The following is a 211-nucleotide window of genomic DNA, read 5'->3' as shown; positions in this document are numbered from 1 at the left end:
AGGTCCAACCACAACAGCTGCTCCAACCACAACTACAAGTGCTGCAACCACAACAATTGCAACTCCAACCACAACAACAGCTTCAACCACAACAGCAGCTCCAACCATAACTACATCAACTCCAACCACAACAACAGCAGCTCCAACCACAACAACGGCTACTCCAACAACAACAACTGCTGCTCCAACCACAACAACCGCTGCTCCAACC

General features: G+C 49.8%; 1 protein-coding gene across 1 annotated transcript in view; it reads left to right on the top strand.

The window, feature by feature from the left end:
• Positions 1-211, top strand: part of LOC103480920 (uncharacterized protein PB18E9.04c-like) — an 11,823-nt gene that overhangs the window by 9,422 nt on the left and 2,190 nt on the right. The gene's annotated exons all lie outside the window — the stretch shown is intronic.

The sequence above is a fragment of the Poecilia reticulata genome, linkage group LG18 (assembly GCF_000633615.1).
Source record: "Poecilia reticulata strain Guanapo linkage group LG18, Guppy_female_1.0+MT, whole genome shotgun sequence".
Classification (NCBI taxonomy): domain Eukaryota; kingdom Metazoa; phylum Chordata; class Actinopteri; order Cyprinodontiformes; family Poeciliidae; genus Poecilia; species Poecilia reticulata.
Note: the sequence above shows the minus strand (reverse complement) of the source record. Positions and strands in the feature narration are given on the sequence as shown.